Source organism: Hemicordylus capensis, chromosome 3 (assembly GCF_027244095.1).
Source record: "Hemicordylus capensis ecotype Gifberg chromosome 3, rHemCap1.1.pri, whole genome shotgun sequence".
Classification (NCBI taxonomy): Eukaryota; Metazoa; Chordata; class Lepidosauria; order Squamata; family Cordylidae; genus Hemicordylus; species Hemicordylus capensis.
This window is the reverse complement of record NC_069659.1, coordinates 249,121,458-249,148,814: the sequence shown is the minus strand read 5'-3', so window position 1 is coordinate 249,148,814 and position 27,357 is coordinate 249,121,458. Positions and strand designations below refer to the sequence as shown.

The window sequence follows — 27,357 nt, the reverse complement described above, 5'->3', positions numbered from 1 at the left end:
AAGAACTCATTTAGCTTCTCTGCAACCTCCATATCCTCCTTAATAATCCCTTTCACTCACTCATTGTCTAAAGGTGCAACTGCCTCCCTAGCAGGTTTCCTGCTTCTGATGTATTTAGAGAAGTTTTTGTCCCCCCACCCCCGTTGGTGCTTTTAGCTAAATGTTCCTCAAACTCTCTTTTTGCCTCCCTTATTGTCACCTTGCATTTCTTTTGCCAGAGTTGGTGTTCCTTTCTGTTCTCTTCATTTGGACAGGCCTTCCAATTTCAGAAGGAAGTCTTCTTCCCTTTTATGGCTTCCTTGATGTTACCTGTTAGCCATGCTGGCATCTACCTGGACTTAGTGGTACCTTTCCTCCTTTTGGGTATACAATTCTAACTGGGCTTCACTCGTATGGCATTGGAGTCTGCTATTCAAAGGGGTGGGGAAAGTCCAAAAACCTTTATGTATGACTTTTTGAAACCAGGACAAGGCCTCTAAGATACACCTATTTGTTTTTACTTTCAAAAAAGAAAGGAAGGGGAAAATCCTTCAGTAGTAACTTATTTAGTCTTGAAGACAGATAGGGCATAAAATAGATATAATCACAGAGAAAGGTGATGTAGTAAAAACTCATGAACCAAAAGTCTGCAATGAACTTGTTTGGTTGACGCTTCCATTAAAGAGGCAGCATTTTCTTTTCCATTAAATGCTCATAGTAATGAACCTTGAGGAATACGAAGAAAAGAGGAAGCCCGCTTACTTTGGAGATACAGATATAAGCTACAAAGCAATTGCAATTGGCTCCGGGCTTCTTTCTTACCTGGTACACAGACAGGAATAGATTAAAAAGTAATGCTATGGAAGGCTAGCATAAACTATAAGTACATTAAATGGTTGGGCAGGTGATGATTCCAGATAGGCATTTTAAATAGAGTTATTTTCCCAAGGCCAGAATAACTTTTTTCTTAATTTCTGTTTCTGATAGCTTTAGGTGTTTCCTGATGTAAGCATGGCTTCTAAGAATTTCTCATTTATCCTGCCGTCCCCCGCCCAAATGCATACACATCTAGAATGTTGTGCATCAAATTATAAGGGTAACTAAGATGTTTGCACATCAATCTTTATTTATGGTTTTCAAATAGCTTACAAAAACAAAATTACAAAAACACCATCATAACATCTTGAAAATTGAATCTCCCATGTACACGTCATATTCTACTAAAGGCAAACTGGGTTAATGAGCATAGTTCCTGTAAATTATGTATATTACAAAACATGTAATGCTGTTACTAACTAGGAAAAAATCCAACTATAAGCACTATATCACAATATGGGCTGCAAATGTTTAAAGTATTGTTGAACCAAGATATACTCCAAAGAAGAGATGCTTCCTATTGTGAGGTTTTACCATCGACATTGGGATCAACACTCCAAATGGTTAACAAAGGGGGGCTGGATGTGGCTTTGGTCAGCGAACCCATCGTAATAGTGCTATTTTACTGGATCATTTCTTTTTAAAAATGTTAGGTTTATATATCTTGCTTTTACTGGTTGTTCATTTATAACACTAACTCTCTATTATAGGCTTTATAATGAGCATGCTTCATTTAAATATAAACTCTCATCTGTAAAAGATTAGAAATCATTTTCTGCTTAGCAAACAATAAAAAGAGACAAAAATATTCAGAAAAATGGGCCAGCGAGGTGACAATTTAAAAAGCAGTAACAGAAGTTTTGATCAATTTATCCTCTTTGGTCTTTTGGCCATGTCCACAACTTATTTTCAGTCTGAGGCAAAATGAATAGATGGCTAAATATATCAATAATATAAACAAAAGAGTTCTCATTTAACACTTGCAGCAAGAACCAGCTTGACCACAAAACAACGTGAAGTAGTTCCAGCTGAAGAGTCTGGAAAAAGTGCCATTAAAGTTCCACTTGAACTCTGTATGGTATTAAAAAAATGAGATCCAGTCTAGGGGGTGAAGAAATGGGAAAGTAATGACTATTTCTATTGCCCAGGAGAAAAAATGTCTAAGGCTGGCATTATTTATTGCAGAAATTGATACAGTTTGGGAAAAGGCACTAGTAACATATAATGTATTCCAATCCAACTTGTGATGTGGGGATGGGAAATAGTCTACTGATTTAACTTCTCCTATACCTGGAAGAAAAGATTGCTAGGTAAGCAGCCTCTCCCAGTCCCTTAATCTAGAATTTATTGCACAAACATCAGAAGATGAGAATATAAAATTGGGATATTTCCAATATAAAGAAGGAACTCTAGAGAACCAGATGTTAAGAAGCCTGTTTCTATTCCTAACAAATAATGGTACCAGGGGCTTTCCTAACTCTTCCTCTTATTCTTTATTGTTTCCCATCAATTTTAATTTTTTTTTTTTAAAAAAAGATCAATAAGTTGCACAAGGCAATGCCGGCATTTCTGACCCACAGGAATTGCTGCATACATAGTGTTGCACAAGAGCACAATTGTGCAACTACTTAAAACAGTGCATGACCACCTCTACAGTGCTGCTAATGCTGTTTCCAATGGAAGTAGCTGTTTTAAGTAGTTGTGCAACTGCGCTGTTGTGCAACACTGCTAGGGTGTGGCTTTCACATGCACAACAGTCCCAGTGAATCAGAAACTCCGGAGTTGCCTTGAGCAACATGTTGGCAATAGTCAACACTATTTAAATTTGTTTACAAATATTATTTGTTTATTTGTTTATTTATTTAATTTTTGTACCACCCTTCCAAAATGGCTCAGGGCAGTTTACAATTAAAACAAACCATTAAAACAGTAAAGAGCTAAAACAAAAATTAAAAAACAATATAACAACAATTAACAATTTAATAACATTTTAAAACAACAGTTAAACAGTTGCAGCAATTAAAAACCCTGAAACCGGGTTAAAATATTAAAACCGATTTTAAAACCCTGGAAAGCCAGGCCAAACAGAAATATAACAGAATACAGCCAGAAAGCCAGGCCAAACAGAATATAACTTTAGCTAACAGAGTTCAATTCTGCCAACCTGAGATGGACTTTACATAGTTCAGCAAGGTTGCCGATAACAACATGCTCCTTCTGAAAATGGAATTGTATTTGGCTGGTCTTGCTACTCTGCTACTCTCCTTATCAACATTGCTTCCCAACTTTGAGATTTTTTTGAGCCCAACAGGTTGGATAAGCTAATACTCTCGGCTTGGCCCATCTGCATGGCAATTGATGGATGCTTCACTTTATTCTCTAATCAGATCCATGGGCTACTGGCAAACCTCTAAATTTGTGCTCCATGGGATTGCTGTGGAATAACATTTGGCTCTTAAACTAGACTTGATGCCTCCACAGAGGCTTGCTGATTGGATTTTTCTGTGAACAGAGCTCTTGCCTATCAGTCAACTGTCAGCTTTAACTGACTAAGATTAAGTAGTTGTTGATACGTACCACGTAGAGTGCAAGTGAATGGACAAATGAATACACAGGCCTTTAAAAATAAACTCTGAAATCAATGTTTCTGACTGTGTTGTATCCCTAAAAATCTTTCTGCTTCAGCAAACAAGAAGGGTTAATGCAAAAAAGCAGTGAGACCAAATATCCTTCTCAGGAGATTTGCACATAGTTGCTTTAAATGGCCTTGCCAAAAGTGGATCAAGATGTTAAGTATTACCAGATTATGATGATGATGAGGATTTATGTTTCATAAGAAAACCCCTGCTGGATCAGGGTGAAGTCCCATCTAGTCCAGCATCGTGTTTCTCACAGTGGCCCACCATATGCCTCTGGGAAACCCACAGGCAAGAGTAAAGGGCATGCCCTCTATCCAGGGGCGTAACTACTATTAGGCAAGGGGAGGCGGCTGCCTGAGGGCCCCCACGCCTTGAGGCCCCCCCCAGAGGCAAGTCACATGACTATATATTGTGAAGTGTGTGTGTGTGTGTGTATCAGCGAGGGGCACATTTAAAAATTTTGTCTCTGGGCCCACTCCAGCCTTGTTACGCCCCTGCCTCTATCCTACTGCTACTCCCCTACAACTGGCATTGAGAGGCATCCTGCCTCTCAGGCTGGAGGTGGCCTACAGCCCTCAGACTAGTAACCACTGATAGAGCTATTCTCCATGAATTTATCTAAACCCCTCTGAAAACATCCAGGCTGTTGGCTGTCACCACATCTTGCAGCAGAAAATTCCACAGATTGATTGTACGTTATGTGAAAAATGTACTTTCTTTTGTCAGTCCTAAATTTATTGGCAATCAGTTTCATGGGATGACCCCTGGTTCTAGTGTTATGTGAGAGGGAGAAAATTTTCTCTCTATCAACTTTCTCCACACCATGAATGATTTTATAGACCTCTATCATGTCTCCCCTTAGTCATCTTTTATTCTAAACTAAAAAGACCCAGGTCTTGCCTCGTAAGGAAGATGCTCTAGGCTTGGTTGCCCTCTACTGAACCTTTTTCCAGTTCTACAATGTCCTTCTTAATATATGGTGACCAGAACTGCACTTAGTGCTCCATATGTGACTGCACCATAGTTTCATATAAGGGCATTATAATATTAGCAATTGTATTTTCCATCCCCTTCCTAATGATTCCTAGCATGGGATTGGCCTTTTTCACAACTGCTGCACATAGAGCTGACATTTTCTACAAGCTGTCCACCATGACCCCATGACTCCCCTCCTGGTCAGTCACTGATCCCATCGGTGTACATGTGATGGGTTGTTCCCCCCCCCCCCCCGAATATGCATCACTTTGTTGCTCATTCTCCAATTTGGAGAGATCCTTGCAACCTCTTTTGGATTTCACTACCCAAAATAGTTTAGTGTCATCTGCAAATTTGGCCACCTCACTGCTTACCCCAACTTCTAGATCATTTATGAACAAGTTAAAAAACACTGCTCCCAGTACAGATCCCTGGGGGATCCTGTCAATGTATTCCTACCCTCTGTTTCCTGTCCACACATGAAGCTGTCCCCTTATCCCATGACTGTTAAATTTTCTCAAGAGTCTTTGATGAGGAACTTTTTTGAAAGCTTTTTGAAAGTCCAGGAATACTGTGTTAAGTGGATCACCTTTTTCCACACACCTGTTGACATTCTCATAGAGGTTGGTGAGGCAAGATTTACATTTGCAAAAGCCATGCTGGTTCTCCTTCAGCAAGGCCTGTTCTTCTATATGCTTAACAATTTTATCCCTGAGAATGATTTCCATCAATTTGCCAGCAATTAGATGTTAAGCTAACAGGCTGGTAATTTCCCAGACTCCCCCGGATCCCTTTGTGAAAATTGGTGTTATATTGGCCACTATCCATTAGTCCTCCAGTACAGAGCCTGATTGTAGGGGTAAGTTATATATTTTTGCATGGAGGTTGGCAATTTCACATTTGAATTCTTTATCAACTCTTGGGTAGATGTCATCTGGCCATGGCAATTTAATTTTGAATTTTTCCAGACAGTTTAGATAATCTCTCATCACTTCTATCTGACTCAGTTCTTTAGCCTCTGTCCTTGAAAACCTTGGTTCAGGCAGAGGTATACAGTATGCTCAGTATGCTCTGTCATGAAGACATATGCAAAGAACTCATTTAGCTATTCTGCAATCTCCATATTCTCCTTAATAATCCCTTTCACTCCCTCATCATCTAACATGATCCACCTATAGCCAGGTGGGTCGTGGGAGTGGCTAATGCCTTGTTGCGGGAGGGAGCTTTTCCACCATCTCTTAGAGAGGCAGTGGTGCAGCCCTTCCTTAAGAGATCCTCCCTAGACCTGGAAGTATTGAATAACTATTGCCTGGTTGCTAATATACTTTTCCTTGGCAAGGTACTGGAGAAGGTGGTGGCAACTCAGCTTCAGGCATGCTTGGAGGCAGCTGATTATTTGGATCCTTTCCAGTCCAGCTTCAGACCTGGTCACAGCACTAAAACGGCCTTGGTTGCCCTGGTTGATGATCTTTACTGGGAGAGGGAGAGGGGCTGTGTTACCCTGCTGGTTCTCCTTGATCTCTCGGTGGCTTTTGCTACTGTTGACCATGGTATCCTTTTGGAAAGGCTTCGGGAGTTGGTGGTTGGAGGCACTGCATTGCAGTGGTTTCGCTCCTATCTCCAGGGTCAATATCAAAGAGTTGTCATGCGGGAATTTTGTTCGGCTTCCTGGGAGCTGACCTGTGGGATTCCACAGGGGTCGATCTTATCCCCTATGCTTTTTAAACTCTATATGAAGCTGCTGGGAGAGGTCATCAGGGGGTTTGGAGTGAGGAGCCATCAGCATGCTGATGATGCCCAGCTCTATCTTTCTATTCCATCTAAATCAGGAGAGGCGGTTGAGGTGCTTGACCATTGCCTGAAAGTGGTAATGGGCTGGATGTGGACCAAAAAAATTGAAACTGAATCCAGATAAGTTAAAGGTGCTGTGTGTCAGGGACTCTTGAGTCCATGAAATGGGGAGATATTCTATTCTTGAGGGGGTGGTAGTACCCTGGAAGGAACAGGTGTGTAGCTCAGGGATACACCTGGATTCATCACTGTTGCTGTAGGCCCAGGTGGCAGCGGTGGCCAGGAGTGCCTATTTTCAACTCAGGCTTGTCCGCCAGCTACTGCCCTTTCTGGACAGAGGTAGCCTGGCCACAGTGATCAATGAAGGTAACCTCCAGACTGCACTATTGTAATGCGCTCTATGTGGTGCTGCCCCTGAAGATGGTTCAGAGGCTGCAACTAGTACAAAATGCAGCAGCAAGACTGCGGATGGGCACTTCTGGCCAGAAGCACACCACACTGGTCTTAAAGGAACTGCACTGGTTGCCAATTTGCCATCGAGCCCGATTCAAAGGTTTTAACATTGACTTATAAAGCCCTGAATTACCTGGACCCCAAATACCTGAAGGAACGCCTTCTCCCATATAGACCTGCCCCTCAGTTCAGATCTGTAGGAGAGGCCCTCTTGGTAGTGCCACCATTGTCAGCCATTAAAGAGATAGGAGCACATGAGAGGGCTTTCTCTGTGGTGGCCCCTAGGTTGTGGAATGCCCTCCCTATGAGGTGTGCCAAGCTCCGACATTGTGCACATTCAGGAGAATGGTGAAGATGCACCTCTTTACTCTGGCCTTTGATTAGAGATGTAGTGGTTCTTCCCCTCTCAGGCACTGTATTTTTTACTGTATTTTTTATTTTATGATGCTGTATTTTAATTATGTTGTATATTGGTTTTATTGTAACCTGCTCTGAGACCTTTGGGTATAGAGTGGGCTAGAAATGTAAATAAAATAAAACAAAACAAAAATAAAAATAACAGTACAATCACCTCCCTGGCAGACTTCCTGTTTCTGATGTATTTAAATAAGTTTTTGTTATTCCCCTTGATGCTTTTAGCTAAATGTTCCTCAAACTCTCTTTTCACCTCCCTTATTGTCTCTTTGCATTTCTTTTGCCAGAGTGTTGATTTATGCTGTTTTAAACCACCCAGAGATGGCAGTTTGGAGTGGTCTACAAATCTGAGAGAGAAATAAATAAATAAAATATTGTCACACAGTGTAAAATCATTTATGCCATGCACCTGATGTGAAAGGAATTTAATAAATCTTTAAGTGTGTGTGTGTGTGTATCTTGCTGTAAAGCTAGCACACACATCTAAAGCTGAAGTATTTGGAAGTATATTTAGTCATCAGTCCAGAGCAAGTTTGGTATATGTGCACAGTTGTACACTCCAGTCCCATTGATTTCAGTTGGTGTTAGAACTGTTGACATTCTGAATCATACCCATTAGGACTAAATAACTTTAAACCTCAGGACTTCAGTTCAGCTGGGTTATGCTTGGCTGTAAAAGGCCAAATGTTCAATTTATCTTGCCTAATGATGCTGGTGGTTTAAAATATAATACTGAGTAGAACTTCAGAATATCAGGTTATGTTATCAATTTAATGATGTCGAGTAACATTCTCCCACCCCACAATTAGATTCAATTTACTTTTAGCAAGAATGTGGTATTTAGGCACTTGTGTCTAATACTAATTCCTGTAGAATGCAGTTTTAATTTTTTTCCCTTACGAAGTGTTCTTTCTTGTAGTTTTCAAAATCGAATGTCTCTTAAAAACATGATGGAGGAAAGTCAAATTTTGGAAATGGCCCTGTGAGCTTTAAATCCAGACTGGGACTAAGAACTTAAATAAGTGTTACTTTTAAGACTTTCTCCCTGTTTCACATCACTGGCAGCTGAACTACTTTATATGCTGAATTTCAGCTCAATTTGAATTAATATCCTAGAATTTAAAAACACTCAGAAACTGAGTTTATAATGGAGACAGTGACAAGAAAGACCTCCAGCTGTATGAAATCCATGGGGTTCCATATAATTAGAGCTTGAGAAGTCTTTGCTATGACAAATAATTCTGCTGACAATGATACATCTTAGCAATGAGGTAGGAATGGAATGAAACTATGAACTGGACAAGGCAGCATTAATACAGAAGTTGAGAGTCACAGATTTCTAATATCTGGATAATTGATTTTCTAGTTACCAAAAGTGATCGACTGGGTGTGCAGTAAGATAAAATGTCATTAAAATGTATTCATTCTTAGGTTATCACCCTCTTATGGCCAAACTATATGCTATGATAAGTGTGTACTTAGCATACATACACTTATGTGCATATAGTGTGTATACTAACATTGTGTACATCAATTTAGTGTACCTCATGTGTACATCATTTAGTGCTTTCATCTTTTTTTTGCACAGCTTTATTAAAAGAATAAAAAAGTGTGCTTCCATTTTGGAAAAAAACACCAAAACAAAATCACAGCCAGGAGGCCTGATATAGACTGAAACAGCAGCATGGTGGGGATGGGTGTTTAATTTGTTCCCTTGCATGATGGTACCAAAGATAAACCTCCTTCCTTTCTCCACACCACAGTCCTGATCAGGCCTCCATTGCTGCCCTTATAGAAAATAGAGAAAGGGCGGAAGCACAACACTTATAGCTTGGTATGTATATGCCATGCACATTAGTAACGGACTAACTGAGAATCCCTGATACAGCCTATTCGACTCTAAAGAATACTTCCCTTACTCACTCCCAAAACCTTAATTGTTTAAACATTTATTATTACTATTACTATTACTATTATTATTATTATTTACATTTTATATCCCGCTCTTCCTCCAAGGAGCCCAGAGCGGTGTACTACATACTTAAGTTTCTCCTCACAACAACTCTATGAAGTAGGTTAGGCTGAGAGAGAAGTGACTGGCCCAGAGTCACCCAGCAAGTATCATGGCTGAATGGGGATTTGAACTCAGGTCTCCCTGGTCCTAGTCCAGCACTCTAACCACTACATCACGCTGGCTGTGATCCAAAAACCCTACATTTTATGTCAGCAAAAAACAGGTTGCCAATGTGATTTCTGAATAAAGCGAAGGAGGAACCAGGTGATTCAGAGACAGAAGTGGCAAAAAGGGAGCTGTTTCACTCTTCCCCTGCCCTTCTTGGCCCACCTATTTCCCCACTCCCCCTCCTCACCAGCCATTTTGCTCCAGTTTTCCCCTCACTGAGATCCAGTAAGAAATAAATCCAGTTGGAGGCAAATAGCCTAGAGACATAGGGCCCCCTTTTCTCTGCAATTATCCACATGCATTCTCCATTATTCTACAGAGACAGGGCTGGGAACCTATGTTTGGTTGGATAATGTGTTCAGTGTGTGTGTGGCTCAGTGTGAGTCCCCTTTTGGTTCCTTTACCTTAGTGTTCAATTTCTAATTTTCCTGTGACAATTCTCTAACTATATAGTCATTATTCTGGTAAAAATAATAACTGCTCATTTAATACATTTAGGCCTGAAATCAACGGTTCATGTTCACTACCCATTCTTCAATTGACACAAAAATATGTCCTGCCATTCTAGGCTTAGATGCATGTATGGCAGAATCCAAAAAATGTTAGTGCATTTGTAAAGAACGCACTAAAAGTATTCATGCATGGTTTTCCATAACAAGCTGAAGAAAAGGAGTTATTAGAAATAATCCTAACAAATTTCAACCCAATTCATTATCTAGAGCAGCTATATTGAATCTCTCTCATAAATGCCTCTAATTGTGCAGGTCAGCCAGCAGGAAACAACAAATATTTGGAGCATCACTGTGATAGTATATATTTTCTTACTGCATGTAACACAGAGAGAAGAATAATCTCTATTATACTGCACTTGAACCAACATATACTTGGGCTTTTGCTAAGAGAAATGATAAATGTGGAAGACAACTGTTTAATCTAGAAGCTGAATAAATGGTGACAAGTGGATAAAAAGCAGCCAGGTCAGACAAAAGCTCATGTCATAGATGCCAGTAATAAAAACTGACAACTGCATCTGGAAATGAACTGTATCAGGACAGAAGTTAATCTCATTCAGGAAAGCAACAGGTGGAGAAGAAAAAGATGCAAATTTAACAAAATTACAGGAAGGAACTGAAGAACTGTGGGTTTTTACTAGGAATATGCAAAATGTTTCAATGTCGAAATGTTTCGATTCTGGGTTGCACCTCTCAGATCTCAGCAAAGTGTCTTAGGCCAGCCTTGACCTTGCCCGGCTCCCAGCTCTATAGGATCCAGGTCTTATGGCTCCACATCACTCTTGCTGGAGATATAACTGGACCTCAATCTCTGTCCTCTCACATAATTTTGTTTTTAAGTGAGTGTGTGTGTGTGTGTGTGTGTGTGTGTGTGTGTGTGCGCAGATAGGGCTTTGAGACAATCAAGAGCAAGATACACACTAACTTGGCTCACTGCTAACCACCATTAATATTGCTTTCCTATATATAGTTCTTTAATAAGCCCAGTTGATTAAACTGGTCATCACTATAGATCAGTTGTGTGATAACAGTATAGGAAAAAAAGTGTTGTGATAAAGCTGGCAGCTTTCATTAAGTGCATTTTGTGTTATTTCTAGCACCATGTAACAAATCTCATTTCTTAATATTCCCAATTGATATTTCTTTTGATCCTAAATCTTCTGAACTGACTGATTTCTGAACTGACTGACTGAAACCTTACTATTTCTTCCAAATATTCACCTAGAAGTTTTTCAAACTGGGTTTTTAAAGCCCTTTAACTTGCATCTCCTCCGGAATGGAGTGGGTGCATTCACATAATGGCCAGATTTACCCCGAAGTCCTGCGAGTTATCGGGGAGCAGTTCACACACAATTTGGGTTTTTCACTGTGCGTTAAGAGTGTAGCCCGATTTATATCCGGGGTAAAGAAATCCACTAATCGCGTCAGTTTTTGGGGACATCTTTGAGTTCGCAGTAAAGCCTCCCAGTAAACTCACAGTAAAGCCTGCTGTGTGTAAAAGTCCCTAGAAAAGAAACTAGAAAGTTCTAGAAAGTTTCCTCTCTAGGTTAAAATTGCTTTTTTGTGCTTCTTTTCTTTAACCTAAAAGTGCAAGGACTAAAGTCTTAGCAGTGCTTTGCATCTCTTTCCAAATACTGCAGTGCTGCATAGGATCTTTTCTTCTTTTTCTTTTTGGTATCAGAGGCTAAAGTTACATATCCATTAAATGTTAAGATTTTTAATATGAAAATTGTCTGGTAAAAACTGTCTGCTTAGAAATAATAATTTATTATATTTTCTACCTTTCTTTCTTTTAGGGCTTCTGTCCTTCCCACGCCTTTGACTGGCAACATCTGTTACATATTTTGTAGTCTATCTGGAAACAAACAAAACAAACCAATCATTATTCATTTAAAGTGATGCTGTGTTGAATTTTGTCATTACAAACCTTCCCTTTCAGAACTATTGATTATAAAATATACAGTTCCTACACTTCAGAAACATATATGCAGAAAACAATAAATCCAGCACTGAAATTGAAAATATGGAAGAATTATTTCTATTTATAACCCACTAAGACAGCAATGAAATTGAAGAATGCAAGCAATCAGTTAATGATGGCAGCTCTTTCAGAAAAATATGTATTTCCCAGAAATAAATTTGAGAAAAGGCTGTATTCTATCTCAAAAACTCCTGTTTATGTTGTTTAATGCTTTCTAGTGCAACATTATCATTTGAGGATTATTTACTGTATCTGCAGTATTCATATTTACTCAGTAAAACTGGTTTCATGCTTTGGTCCTGCTACTATTCAGAGTTTGTGTGTGCAGTAGTGTATAGTAGCAGTATTTAATTAGTCTGTTTACTCCATAGGACAAGCCGTAACAGTAAAAGTTAGGAAAAATCATGCACCATAGTCAGGAATAAGTGGACAGGCAAAGGGAGATTAAAAGGCCAGGGACTATGGGCCCAGACACCAAAGAAGGATAGGGTTGCTGAGCATAGTCTAGACCAGGGGTTCTCAACGTTGGGTCCCCAGATGATGTTGGACTCTCATAATCCCCAACCAAAGGCCACTGGGGCTGGGGATGATGGGAGTTGAAGTCCAATAACATCTGGGGACCCAACATTGACAACCCCTGGTCTAGACCATGGATTCCCATCCTTTGGTACGCCAGATGTTGCTGAACCACAACTTCCATCATCCCCAGCCACAATAAATTGTAGATGGGATGATAGGAGTTGTAGCTCATCAGCATCTACAGTACCACAGGTTGAGAACTCCTGGTCTAGACCTTAAGAGGACTTTTTGTATCCCTAAGATTTTCAACAGAAGTGGGATTCTGGCACTTGTAGTTTTTAAAAAATTAAACTTATTAAAATGATCTTTTAAAACAAAATTTTAAACAAAAAACAAAATTTGTACCCCTAACTACAGACATCAGTGTTATAGCCATAAACATAGCAAGCTTCCACACCAAAGTTAGGGTCACCAACTCTGCCTAAATCTATTCCTTGATATTTTTTCCAGGATTTTTCACAATACCAACCACTAAATTCTCTGGGATTGTTTTTAATAGTTACTTGGATATTGGTGCTAATTTTGGAGAGTCCAGATCAATTTTGGAGGGTTAGCAACCCTAGATATAACACAGAAAGCATACTGGATAGTAAACTTAAAGATGCAAATATCACAAGGCATTATTACATGAATACAGTTTTATATTTTTCAGGTTGTGATGCTGATATATTGATGTCTGTTCCATAAATAGAAGAGAGGCACAGAAGAGAGAAGAGAAGAGAGGCACAGAAGAGAGGCACCTTTCAAAGTAGTGATTGATTCTCTTTATATTAAGCAGGGGGAGAGCAACTGGCCCTATTCAACCTTAGTAGAGCTTTCGCACAGGAGCTGTTGCTGGTGTCTACCCTGTGTTTGTTTTTAGGTTTGGGGACTGGGAACCATCTCCTCATTACTGTATTCTTTTTTGCTTTGTGAGCTTTTGCTGAAAATAGTATATATTAATGTTAATAATAGTAGTAGTAGTAGTAGTAGTAGTAGTAGTAGTAGTAGTGAGCAAGAGGTTGCTGGTTCAAATCCCTGCTGGTATGTTCCCCAGACTATGGGAAACACCTATATTTGGCAGCAGCGATATAGAAAGATGCTGAAAGGCATCATCTCAAACTGCATGGGAGATGGCAATGATAAACCCCTCTTGTATTCTACCAAAAGCAACCACATGGCTCTGTGGTTGCCAAGAGTTGACACTAACTCGACAACACAACTTTACCTTTTTAGTATTTATTATTATTTCTTGTTTACACAGACAGGTGTTATTGACTGGTTTGTTTTATCTAGACATTGAGTCCTTCCCAAGGACCTGGGATGGCTGAATTTTATTATCAATATTGTTGTTATTATTATAGATATTGTTGTAAACTATAGGCTGTTCCCAGTAAAGTTGCTTTTTTGTAATTGGCTGATGGTGATTTCTGTGGCCCCTATGGTGTTGAGGTGCTCTTCAAGTTGCACATAGGGCGCCAATTACTACTGGGATTATTTTGTTCTTCTTCTGCCACAGCCTTTCAATTAATTATTAATTATTATTATTATTAATAATAATAATAAGGCAGATTATGTCAGCAGTGAGGAATTTCCAAACTTTGTCAATTCTTGTTTTGTTGCTAGTAATAAATAAAGGAAAAGCGCAGATGGTATCTGCTGACAGATATTGTAAGGCAGCAAAATGTAAACTGGATTTAAGTGATGCAGCCAGTCAGTGCTCAGCCTGCCAACTCTTTGAAGGTATTCTTGAAGATCTCTCCCCCAACCACCATATTTTCCACAATTTCAAGCCATTAAAATATGGCTTTTTATAATATAGAAAATCCACTTTTAATAGTTAACTATAGATTAATGCTGATTCCTCAAGACTCAAAGTCAGGAGCTGGCCACCTATTCACCACCCAGAAAAACTAGGCTTATTAACAAAAGGAAGAAAGGAAGACTGTCTGCACAAAAGTAGCAGTGAAAACTCTCAGAAAAGTGCTTTGGCTACCACCCCTTGTAGAAGGTAGATATTGTACAGAAATTTTCATTGTACAAAATACTCTCAGTCTTTTAGTCTGAGCATTCTCCTAGATGTGTAGATAAGTGTTTCAGTAAAATATTTTTTACTTAAGATTAATAGTTTTAAAAGTACATAAACTTTTGAAAGCAAGAAAAATTACCAGATCTCTATCATAACGCTTTACAGCTACTTCCTCCATATACAAAACAAGGAAACCTTATGTAGATTTAACTAAAGGTTTATGCAGCAACAACACAATTTTCTCCTCCTTTCCCTCCCATTCCCCCCCCCTCATATCCCACCCCTGCAGGACAAATGTCCAAACAAGCAAACAAACAGCAAAAGATTACTGGATAGAATACAACAGATACCCATCTCTGTTCATGTCTTAGCTATGATTGTAAAAATATATTCAACTAACTTTGCTAACTCTAACTGGAGCTATTTCTGGAGCTTTCCAAACTGTGGGTTTCCGACGAGTTTGAAGTTCACCCAAAAACCCAACACAAAAAGTGATTTTTTTTACCCTGGATATAAATTGGACTACCCTCTAATGCACAATGAAAAACTTGAATTGTGTGTGAAGTGCTCCTCAATAGCTCGCAAGGCCTATGGGGTAAATATGGCCAATATGTGAATGTACACTTCTATCCCAAGTATTATCTATGGGCCAGATACCATGAGATTAAAAAGCTGGTTTACTATCTTGTTCCTCCAGGGGTCTGCAATCTTTTTAACCCAGCAGCTATGCAAATAATGAGATCAGCCTGGGAGATGTGGAGATCTATGGCTTTGATTATGATTATACATTAGCACAATATTAGTCTAATGGAAAGCAGTGCCAACCATCCTCAAAGCTTCACTTTGCTCCTTTAATGCCAGGTTTGTCCAGAATAAATCAGAAATCTTCCATGATTTAATTCTGGATGAAGTAGCTGACCTAGTATGTATCCAAACCTGGAGTTTGAGTGAGGCTGGTGGCCCAGTCTAGTCCCAGCTTCCCCCTCGAGGGTCCTCTGTTGAGGAGCAGGTGAGAGGATGTGGGCGGGGAGGTGGAGTAGCTGTGGTCTATAAGAATAACATCCCCTTTACCAGGATCCCTGTTGGCATGTCTGACCATATTGAATGTGTGTACTTGAGTAGGGGGACCAATGATAGACTGGGACTTCTGTTGGTGTACCAATCACCCCACTGCCCAACAGAGTCCCTAATTGAACTGACTGACTTGGTTTCAGACTTTAGTGTTGGAGTCCCCCAGGCTGTTGGTGGTGGGGGACTTCAATGTTCACTTTGGGACCAATTTGTCTGGAGCGGATCAAGAGTTCATAGCGGCCATGGCAACTATGGGCCTAACCTAAGTCATCTTGGGACCTATGCACATTTCTGGTCACATGCTTTATCTGGTCTTTCACTCTGATCAGGGTGGTGAAACATTTCCATTTTGCAGTATAAGAGCATTGCATGGAAGGCTTTCTAGCAGCTGAAATAACTTCCAACACTGCTTTATCCTGAATTAAAGGTGGGAGATACTCCATGCTGTGAAGTGTAAGCTCTGGATGTCTGGGTGGAAAACTGACCCGCGTTCCAGGGTAAGGAGAGCTGGACGGTTGAGTAGAGTTACATACTGATCATTGGAGAGGTCTACCAATGTGGGGAACGAAGTCTGACGAGGCAACCAGGTAGCAATAAGTATGCAGTTTGCGGAGTCCTCCCTGATCTTCCTCAGCACCGCTAGTATAAGGGGCAGTGGGGAAAATAGGTAGATAAAACCTTCGTTCCATGGCAACAGAAAGGCATTCCCCCAGGGAGTTGCAATTATGACTTGCTCTGCTGCTGAACTGTGCAGATTGCCTGTTCTCCTCTGTTGCAAACAAGTCTATACTGGGATTACCCCAATGGCTGCACAAGTCTTTGACCACTGTGCCATTCAAGATCCATTCGTGAGACTGCGCCCGGTGGGCCCAGCTCAAAGCATCTGCCCTTACATTCTCTTTTCCAGCAACATGCATGGTACTTGGCCAAATTTATTTATTTTATTTTACTTAATACAGTTATATACTGCCCCAAACCGCATTAGTTCCAAATGTTCATAGCTAGATGGCATAATACGTAGGAATGTGTGTCTCCTTGCCGGTTCAAGTACAACATTGTCGTGACATTGTCTGTCATGATCCTCACAGAAGCACCTTTCAGTAGTGGAAGGAAGGCTCTCATCAGCTTCCAAATGGCTAAGAGTTTGAGGCGATTGATATGCCAGACGCTTTAGTGTTATCTCTATATACCTGACACACTGTGACTGGCACAGTGGGTGACCCAAACTGAATTGGAAGCATCCATTGTTATCAACGTTGTGAATGGTGGATGTACAAAGGGTCTGCCCATGGTAAGATTCGGGTGCCTCAACCACCAATGTAGAGTTGCAGATGGAGTCTGGCATCAGCAACATAGTGTTTTGACAATCTTCCTGTGTGCAGAACACTGACAGGAACCACTGTTGTAAGGGGTGCATGTGGAGGTGCGCTACCCTCAATATACCAGCGGTGGAAGCCATGAACCCCAACATTTTTTGAACAGATTTCACTGGGTGTCACTTGGAAGCTAGAATTTTGTGTGCCATGGTCCTGACATCCGCTATTCTTCATGGGGGTGGAGAGGCAAGCATGTTTTGTCAGTTGAGGATAGTGCCTATGAATTCTGTAGATCAGTTTTGACTTCTTCCAGTTGACGCACAGTCCCAGACAGTCCAAAAGGTCAATGTAGTTTGAACGTGTTGGTGCAAGTCCTCTGTAATATGAGATAGTAATATGTGAAAGGCCCTTTGGCAAAGATGAGCCATGACTGCCGACACACCCTTGGTGAAGACCCTTGGCGCCATGGACAGACCAAAGGGCAGTACCTTGTATTTGAAGACCCGTTTCCCAATGCAAAAGTGGAGATACTTTCTGTGTTGTAGTCTGATGGAAATATGAAAGTATGCATCCTGTAGGTCTATGGCCACAAACCAGTCATTGTGCAGTAGGAGTTGCAAAATCTGGGCAAGGGTGGTCATACAGAAACGCCTCGATAGAATAAATTGGTTGAGGTCTCGCAGGTCTAGGATGGGTCTCAAATCACCACCTCCTTTTGGGATAGTGAGTACCAGGAGTAAAAGCCTGTTGCGGTATTTATGCATACTCGCTGAATGCCATTTTTCTTGAGCAAGGAGTTCACTTCCTGTCACAAGGTTGGGATCGATTGCGTACAGCACATTCCTGAAAAAGGGTGTGAAACTTGATCGCTTATCCCAAACGTATGATGGTCAACACCCACTGGTCCTTGGTAATATCCTGCCAGGTGTTTGCAAATGGGAGGAGCCTGGAGGCAGATAGAGCATCAGGCTCTCTTGCTAAAGAACGGTTTGGTCCTTGGGTTGGTTTTGGAAACAGGAATGTACAAAAGCAGTTGTACTGTTGGTATCTATTCCTCTGTTGGTCCTGGCAACAAAAGGGCTGAAAGTTAGATTTTTGGCTCGCCTGTGTTGCCCATTGGCGTTGTTTGTTCTGCTTTTGCTGGAAGGACTGAATTCCCATGGATTTTGCAGTTGTCTTCAGTTTATGGATTCTTCCCAGGATGCCATTAGTTTCCTTTCCAAACAGGTTGTCCCCATCAAAGGGGAGGTCCTCAATTCAAAGCTCTGCTTCATGGCTTAGAGAAACGGATTTAAGTTAGGCATGATGACACAGAGCTAGAGTTGCGGCCATATTACGAGACCCACAACCTACTTTGTGCCATTCTGAATGACGTTGTTTGGTGATTCGAAGGCCTTCATTAAGAAAGGTCATGGTGGCTTCCTTCTTGTCTGATGGTAGTTGTTGCAGGAAAGGCTCAAACTTCTCCAAGACAAAATGGTTATAACCAGCTACACACCCTTGATAATTAGAAATACAGAGATGAAGGTTTGCCATTGCATAAATGTGCTTCCCAAACAAATCCAAATTTTTCCCATCAGGGTCTGAAGGAGCTGACAAAAGCTTCTGCATAGCACCATGTTAGGAGGATTCCATTCCAATAGAATTTGTTTTGGGGTACAGAAAAAGGTATGGGGCGTCCGACTGGTGGACCTGTCAGTGTTCTCTCTAATCTTTTTCATCTGTGTGCAGAATGAGTTTTGTTCTGGGTGGCAGTATCAAGGCAGTGTGTGTGCATGTGCATTCAGAGTGGGATCTAAAATTAACTGGTTGAATCCTTCTGATTCAACCTGAGTGGGATCTAAAATTAACTGAGCAGACATCAAAAAATGTGTGAGCATGTGCACAAGCACACACCTTAGAGGGAACAGTGAACCCTAGTTCTCCAAATTTTGGGATGTTGGTTGGATGGATGCTGGTTTGGTCCAGGTGGTCTTAATAACTTCTGAAACAGTGGGGAGCAGCAGCAAAGATACTAGTGCAAGTGTAGATGGTTTAATTAGTCCAAACACTGGGTCAGACATCTCAGGTTTCAATTGTTGAGTCTTCAGCCCCATGGCAGATGCCATACGCTGGATCTGTTTCAAATAGGGTCTATATTCTTCCGAGGGCTGGCCCTTATCCCCATCCAGGGTGTCTCCTGGCACTGGTGAATTCAGAACCACATCAGGATCCTTGCTAGTCAAGGACGTAGCATCCTCCCAGAGTCAGAAGCAGTATCTGCCAGACTAGCAGTGGCAGTAGGCTTGACATTCTGGCCAGACTGGGTAGGCTGCTTGCCCACCAATTCATTCTGTGGCTGTTGCAGTTTTCTCTTTTCCCTTCCTGTGCTTTCTGGGTATTGGGTCACCTTGAGAGTCCCTAGGTGAGTGGAACCTGGTCCGTTAACATGGCCAGTGCACCCTTGGGTCACTCTCTTCGCCATTCTCTTTCTCTTGGGCTCCAAGAGTGCCTTCCTCTAAAATCAAGTGGAGCTCTAGGTTCCACATACATATACTTCCAGGGAGCTTGGCCATAATCACAGTCATAGTAGCCAGGGAGGTAGAGCTGGCGCCAGTCAGTAGCATAATGCTGCCTCTTTTTGGCCCAGTGCCTGAAGGAGTATTCCCTCTTAGCCTGCTCTTCCCACTCCTGGTACTGAGATACCTCATCTGATTCAATACCGGAGCTGTCAGCCCCATGATCTCAGTCTGTGTTACCTCCCTCCTCCTGTTGCTCCTCCTCCAAGTCTTGCTCCCGTAGTATCAGGGAGGTGGCTACAGAGATGGTCAGTGGTTTCTGGGGCTCTGTATGCTTTTTCTTCTGGTGTTTCTGGTGGTCCTCCTGGTGCTGCTGGTCTCTTTGGAGCCTTCGAACCCAATGAGGAGGGGTTTGGGTTTAGGGCTACCTCTCTCTCCGCCAAGGCAGTAGGCGGGCCCTCCCTGGGTGTTGCCAGAGGCCTGGAGACCTCCTGTAAGGATGGAGGAAGCTCTCATGAAGAAGACATCTCGCAGCTAGTACTGCGCTGACAGAATGGCTCCGAAAGGTCAGGGGACTGAGCTGAGGTGGCAATTAAAGCCCTTTCCCACAACAATGCCCGTAGTCACGAGGCCCTATTCCTCTTGGCCTGGTATGAGAGGGGATGCTTATGTCACTTAGGGTGCGGGGCCTCTACCAGAGGGCTCTGAGAGATCTGGAAGGTTCCCCAGGGTCTGTCTACGCAGGCACAGACATCCTTAGTGTGGAAGACAATAGGGCCACTACCAATGAATATATATATATATATATATATATATATATATATATATATATATATATATATATAAAATATCAATATATAATGAGAGTGCCAATCTTGCACTTCCAAATACATTGGTACATCTGATTAACAAATGTACATGTTGGCCAACTTAGTGCTGCTTTTCCTTCTACCAGAATGTAATATTTCTCACAGCAAGCCCTTATACTTTGCTAATTTAGCTGAGATCAAGATTCTGAATGCTATAAATGATCCTTTACCATGCTGAGCAGTATTATCAGCTGTCAGGAACTGCATCAATTGAAAACACTGGAACTGTTTTAACTGCAAGTATTAGTGCTTGGCTCTCAGATATTGAATGTGTGGAAGCCCATAGGACCAAAGAGATATTGCAGATTTCTCTCTTTTTAAGGCAACAGTGGGAGAGAAATATTGCTTAAGATTAAGGGCTAAACAATATTGGAAGATACTAGAAGAATAGTAGGGCTGAACCAGATGAAACATTTAGACATATCATTGCCTAGTTAGAGGCTTGTTTCAATGTAAAAGAACACCTGCACAGCAGTCTGATCCAGATTTCGACCATGGTGTAGAGGTAGTAGTGTCTGACCCACATCGTTTTTCTATGGGGAATTCCTTCCAAAGCTGCTATAGCCATTGTAGCACATAAGTGGCTAATACACCAGGACTGTAGAATGGGACACAGGTGTAGGTGTATAGTACATTATAGCATTTTACAGATGCAGCATTGTACACTAGGTGGCTAAAACACCAAAATGCTGGCAAACCTAGTTGCCAACTCGCAGTAGCAAAGCCTACAGCACTATAGCAGTAGAAACAGTGTGAACGTAGCAACACAAACAGCCATTTCCACAGCATACCTAGAAACTCTGTTGCTACGCAACGATTATGGGATCGCACAAGAATATTGGTCATATACAGAAAGCAGAAAGCAATATGTGATGATGGCTGCAAAGTATGACATCGTCACTCTACCCTGTCCAAATCTCTCTTTCCCCTCCACCTACACTGGCAGTAAGTGCCTGAAGTCCTCCTCGGAGGCAATCAATGGCCCAGTGGCTGCGATATGCAATTTATTCCACCTTTGCATAAAAGATAGGAACATAGGAAGCTGCCATATACTGAGTCAGACCATTGGTCTATCTAGCTCAGTATTGTCTTCACAGACTGGCAGTGGCTTCTCCAAGATTGCACATATTCTTCTCCACTGTAAATTCCATTTATCCCCTAGGGAATGTCTTATTGCTCCTTTAATATGTAAACTAGTAGATCAATCCGATGGAAATCTTGTTAAACATCTGCTCTCAGATAAAGATGCTTCAATTTCTATTTCTGTAGCTAAGTTTAGTTATATTGCTTTAAAGAGGTATAATGGGACATTATCCTAATTGTAAACTGCGCGCGCGCACACACACACAGTTACTAGTTTTTATTCTCTGTTTGGACAAATGACTGTAAATAAAATTACAATACAATAGGAACAAAGGAAGCTGCCATATACTGAGTCAGACCATTGGTCTATCTAGCTCAGTATTGTCTTCACAGACTGGCAGTGGCTTCTCCAAGGTTTCAGGCAGGAATCTCTCTCAGCCCTATCTTGGAGATGCTGCCAGGGAGGGAACTTGGAGCCTAGATGCTCTTCCCAGAGTGGCTCCACCCCCTAAGGGAAATATCTTACAGTGCTCTCAAAGGTATTCCTGTAAGAAATAGAGAATAAAGGTGCTAGTCTATTTCCCATTGGTAGCCCCTCTCTTTGTACATAGTACTTTCCATCAAATTTAAAGGTGTTACATTACAATGAATGTGGTTTGTAGAGCACCAATGACATTTAAACAACAGTTAGTCAACTTTAGATTGTGTGAGAGTAGATGCAATGTACAAGATTGTGAAATTTGTGAGGAGCGGGAAGGAAATTATGGAAAGAAAGGTGAAATATATAAAATTCAGTGTTTAGGTTGCACTTCATTCTTTATTGGGGAATCCGGTAGACCACTGAAAGATAGATATAAAGAACATCTAGCAGATATGAGGCACTGTGCACAGAGAACAAAACCCTGGTCATTGCGTATGAGGAAAAAGCATGAAGGCAAAATAGTGCCTACTAAAATATCTATCTGGGGGATTGAAAGGAACCTACAAAGAAGGGAAATAAAAGGAAGCATTTATAGAGAAACTGAGACCTGACAATAATGCTCGGGAGGCACTAGGTGATGCCATAAGGTTTATTAACCTCTGAGAAGAATCAGGTGATTCCCCTTCTCTCTCCCTCTGCCCGCACATTATCTCTCCGCCAGTCATGGAATGGAGTGTTATCACATCTAAGGAATTTAACAGCTGGGAAACAGAGTAGATTTTTTATCTGTGTAGGGGTGTGCACGAATCGGTTTTTGTGTTTCGATTTATACCAGAATCAAAACACCCTCGATTTGTTTTGGGTCCAAATCTGAACCCCCTGAATCACCCCAGATTCGATATGTACCTGAATTTTCTGAATCTGAAATGATTTGGATCCCCAAAACAGGTCCCAGGGCCAAAAGAGTGGGGTGGGTGGTAGTGCCCAATAGGTGGAAGCTACCACACAAATTACAAAGAAATTGAGCAAAGTGGTGATTTTTAAAGAATTCTGACATTTCCGCATCTTTAAGCTTCCCCCCCATAGGGAATAATGGGGATCTCAGCAGCCTTAGTTATAACTCCGGGGGGGGGGGGGTTGGCACCAGGGTGGCCCAGAGTGGGTTGTGGTGGGGGGTATTGCCCAATGGGTGCAAGGAAGCTGCCACCCAGATTCCAAAGAAATTGTGCAAAGGGGTGATTTTTAAAAGCTCTTTGAAGTTGGCATGTCTTTGGGGCAGATTTGGGGGCAGAAAAGGGGTTGTGGGGGCAGAAGAGTGGGTTGGGTGGTAGTGCCCCAATGGGTGCCTGCTACCATCCAGATTTCAAAGAAATTGACGGAAGGCGTGATTTTTAAATGATTTTTGAAGTTTGTGCGTCTTTAAGCTTTCCTTCCATAGGGAATCATGGGGATTTTCAGCAGCCCCATAGCTCCACTTGGGGGGCACTGAGGTAGCCCAGAGCAAGTGGTGGTGTAGTGCACATAGGGTGCCAACCACCCCCAAACCCACAAGCCCATGGGTACTGGGTTTTGTTTTTTCTGAGGTGCTCCAAGAGTAGATTCTCTGGTAGCAAATGAGAGTAGATTCATTGTTTGTCATTCAAAAGCCTGGAAAATCTGTCAGAAGTGGCAAGAGCCAAAAGAGCCAATCCGGAACCAGGAGGGAATCATCAGCAGATCAGCTCATGCTTTCGTTCACCGATCTGAACCTTGGAAGGGCGGGAAATTCAAAAGGATGTCAAAACACAAAATGGAAACTACGTGGAAATCACCACAAAATGTAGGTCCGAAACAACAAAACATTTGGCTCCAAAATTTGGGTGATTTGTTTTGGAGCTGAATTTTGCCAGGCTTCCAGAGGTACGATTTGTTTTGTATACAAATCACTCAAAACAGGTAGATTCAGGTACAGATTGTTCTGTATCTGAAATGTTTCACACATCCCTAAATCTGTGCTCATTTGTTTGCTTAACTTAGAATGGTGTGTTACACACTAAAACATTTTATGTTTGTGTACCAACTTTTAGTTTTTTTCTTTTTGTGTGCAATAAAGGGTCTTTTTGTTGAGGAGTTATTACACGCATTGCATCGCCGACATATCAACTTATACTTTAACAATAAAGACAAACAGTTGCCCATATGTCTATTGGCTTCTCTGCAAGGGGAACAGGCTTGACTACTGCAATGCACTCTACATGGGGCTGCCTTTGTATGTAGTTCGTAAACTTCAGTTAGTTCAAAATGTGGCAGTCAGACTGGTCTCTGGGGCAACCTGGAGAGACCATATTATGCTTGTTTTGAAACATCTGCACTGGCTGCCAGTATGTTCCCAGGCAAAATACAAAATGCCGGTTATTATCTTTAAAGCCCTGTACAACTTATGCAAGTTACCTCAGAGAGCGCCTTCTTCTGCATGATCCCCACCACACGTTAAGGTCCTCTGATGAGGTCCGTCTCCAGTTACCACTGATGCATCTGGTGGCGACTCAGAGGTGGGCCTTTTCTGTAGCCGCTCCTGGACTGTGGAATGCACTCCCTGCAAAAATCCATAATTTGAATTCTTCATTGGCCTTCAGGAGAGCCTGCTTGGCCTGGCCTTCTAGGGTTTAAAAAATGTTGTAAATGGTTTTAATGTTGTAACCCGGTTTTTCAGGGTTTTTAAATTTTTCTGATGATTGTTTAATTGTTGTTTTATGATGTTTTATAGTTTTTGTTTTAACTGTTAATTGATTTTAATGGTTTTGTTTTAATTTGAATACATCCTGAGCCATTTTGGAAGGGTGGTATAAAAATTGAACAAACAAACAAGCATTTTGCAAGAGAGAAGGGCAAGGGAGAAGGGCATGAGACACATGGACAAGGAAAAATGCACGCTAAAACAGTAAGCTCACATCGGGCAACGTCTGATCTAGCCAGTAACTCAATGGAAAACAACAATGCGAGATTGTAGATGTACATATCAGGCAGTATAGAAATATGATAAATAAATAAATGCAATGAGAAATAATAAATGTGAAGTCAGGCTCTGCCTCAAGAGATTTAAATGTGGACAATGCCTATCTTTCAGGCATCATCATTATTTTATTTTATTTTATTTTATTTTAATATGAGATCATGCCTTTCAGCATCTTCCTATATTGCTGCTGCCCGATATAGTACTAGTGGGGATTTGAACTGGCAACCTTCTGCTTGTTAGTCAAGCATTTCCCCACTGCGTGGGGAAAGTAAGCAAAACTTTATTTCAGTCGTAGACCAGCAGTACAACAAATAATAAAACAAATAAAAAGAATAAGATAATCATGTAAAATCAGACTAGAGTAATACTCATTTGGCATATTATATAGCAATACTTTGCCACAATATGGATAACATCTGGGTTAAGGTGAGTAAGCAAAAGCAATATTTGGCTACAATATGGATAACATCCAGGTTAAGGTTAGTAAGCAAATAGTTTAGATAAAAATCATCTCCACAATCCAGAAAAATAATCAAAAGTGGGGCAATTAATTGGCGTCTTATGTCCTTGTGATATTCACAATACAGGAACATGAGCAGTTGTGATATTCACAATACAGGAACATGTGTATGGTGTACCCTGGAATCTCCCATGGAGAACCGCTGTTGGAAGAGCATTTACATGGGCAAGTGTTAGAGCTAGTCTAAACTTTGAGATTAAGATACTACTTAGATATGTAGCAGGCCTAAGCTCAGTGCCCTGACTTTCTATGTAAATGTCACTCTGTAACTTTGTGTGTTCCATCTAGCTAGCCAGATCAGCCGAATCAACCCGGGAGATCAATGGGGTGACAGATGTCGCAGCCAGATCACCCTCACATCTGTGTGTTCCATCTGCAACTCCACATCCTGGATGCATTAAACAATAATTCTTCTGGCCTGGTAAAAGCCTAATCTGATATGATCATCTTATGACACATGACACGAGCTGCCTGAGGTAACCCAGGCAGCTTGTGTCATCTGGAGCACTGGCAGTGCTCTGGTCTCAGCTGCTGCAGACTTGAGTAGCCTGGCTTCTCCCCCAGAACTTTACTGAAGTAGAATGAACTGACAGTTCATTCTACCGTTCCACCAACGGGTTGCTCTACCTTGGTAGGTGATTGTGTGTGCCATTGCTCCAGGAAGCTAGGATCCCCACCAGCCCACTGCTGTTTTAGGCAGCGAGCGGCAGGGGGCGAGGCTGCACGGAGTGGAGTGGAGTGGCAGCAATACTGAGAGAGGTCACTCTGCTGCTCCCGCAGTGCACTGTGGGATGTAGGAGAACATCCTCCTTCTGAACCCACCTTAGGACTCCATCACCACACTGATCATATGGGCACACAGCACGGGAGCCGCCGCGCATGGGAGGGTAGGGATGTGCACAAAACTGGTTTGCCCGGTTCGGTTCGAATTCAAACCAGGTCCGAACCAGGAGGGGGTGGTTCGGTTTTGGTTTTGCTCAAACCTCCCCCTGGTTCGGTTCAAATCCGAACCGGTTTGAACCGGTTCGGACACCCAAAAATTGGTAGGATGTTAGCTGGCACCCAGGGGTACCTGCCACCCAAACCCCAAAGCAATCGGACACTCGTGCGATTTTTTATGAATTTTTGAATTTTATTTTTTTCTCATAGGATATAATGGGACCCCAACCAGCCCATTATTCCTTATTGTGGAGCACCCATGGTGCCAACAACCATGCATGGTGCCAACAACCATGCAAAGCCTGAAGCAATCAGACACCCCTATGATTTTTTAATGAATATTTGAAATATTTTTAATTATTTTTCTCATAGAGTATAATAGGACCCAAACCAGCCCATATCCCCTATTGTGGAGCACCAAGGGGCACAAAAGTGGGGTAGGTGGTAGGCAACCAGGGGTGCCTACTATCCACAAAGTTCCAAGGCAATCGGACACTCCTCTGATTATTGGTGAATTTTAAAAATATTTAGGAATTCCTCATAGAGAATAATTAGGATTGCAGCAAATGTATAGCTTCACGTCGGGGAGAGAGGGGTGTCCTAGAGTGGAGTGTGGTGGGTGGTAGTTCCCAAGGTGGGCAAGGAAGCTATCAGAATTATTCGAAAGGAATTGGGCAAAAGGCTGATTTTTAAGTGATTTTTGAAGTTTACGCGACTTTAAGGTTTTTCTCCATAAAGAAGCATGGAGGTGTCAGCAAATGTATAGCTTCACGTCGGGGGCAAAGGGGTGTCCAAGAGCAGAGTGTGGTGGGTGGTAGTGCCCAAGGGGGGCCAGGTAGCTATCAGAATTATTTGAAAGGAATTGGGCAAAGGGCTGATTTTTAAGTGATTTTTGAAGTTTATGTGTCTTTAAGGTTAGCAGATGAGAGTGGATTCATGGTTTGCCATTGAAAATCTTATATGCTACCAAAGAATCTACACTCAGAACACTTGGGTGGTGCTGGGGTGGCCCAGAGCGAGGGTGCCAACTACCTCCATGGGTTGCTAACCCATGGGGTACTGGGTTTTGTTGTTTCTGAAGTGTTCTGAGTGTAGATTCTTTGGTAGCATATAAGATTTTCAATGACAAACCATGAATCCACTCTCATTGCTAACCTTAAAGACACATAAACTTAAAAATCACTTAAAAATCAGCCCTTTGCCCAATTCATTTCAAATAATTCTGATAGCTTCCTGGCCCCCCTTGGTCACTACCA

General features: G+C 41.6%; 1 protein-coding gene across 2 annotated transcripts in view; it reads right to left on the bottom strand.

Annotated features, from left to right (window-relative positions):
• The window catches only part of LOC128348722 (heparan sulfate glucosamine 3-O-sulfotransferase 1-like), a 137,545-nt gene that overhangs the window by 14,999 nt on the left and 95,189 nt on the right, over positions 1 to 27,357 (bottom strand). Inside the window, exons 2-3 of one of the 2 annotated variants that reach the window (XM_053304323.1) lie at positions 24,078 to 24,222; positions 11,603 to 11,676 (exon numbers count right to left, since the gene is read on the bottom strand). The gene's annotated coding sequence lies outside the window, so the exon portion shown is untranslated. The remainder of the gene's footprint in view (positions 1 to 11,602; positions 11,677 to 24,077; positions 24,223 to 27,357) is intronic. The other variant, XM_053304322.1, reaches the window with a different exon arrangement.